Genomic DNA, 492 nt, shown 5'->3' with positions numbered 1-492 from the left:
CACTTATCTCTCGAGGAACTCCACAAACAACCGCGCCCACCACTCTGTATTCCCCCAACGCCTACCCGAACAAACTAAAAAAAATATGTGTAAACAAAAAAAAGTGGAAAACCTCGAAGTTCATCGCAAATACTTAGGCCCACAGTAGGCCTATCAGTGCCACTCCACCCTCTGTTCCCCCGTTTTAACTTGGCTTAATGACCATGTAAATGACCACCTGGCGCCCTGCACACAAACGATCAAAGGCGGACTTATCTAGAATGGAGCTAGATTTATCTTAAGCAGCTGTGCGTCATGGGAAGGGAACAGAGGAGAGAGGAGGGCGCAGAAGATATGAAGAAGGGTGGGAGGCAAAGGGAAGATAGGAGAAGGGAGAGTGAGAGCGAAGATAATCTAAAAAAAATCGAAGGCTCTCTATTTACAAACAGCATGCGATATATTGTTCAAAGTTATCTTCAAGCTATCGATTCCCATATATACTCTCTCACTCAT

This window comes from Penaeus monodon, chromosome 23 (genome assembly GCF_015228065.2).
Source record: "Penaeus monodon isolate SGIC_2016 chromosome 23, NSTDA_Pmon_1, whole genome shotgun sequence".
Lineage (NCBI taxonomy): Eukaryota > Metazoa > Arthropoda > Malacostraca > Decapoda > Penaeidae > Penaeus > Penaeus monodon.
Note: the sequence above shows the minus strand (reverse complement) of the source record.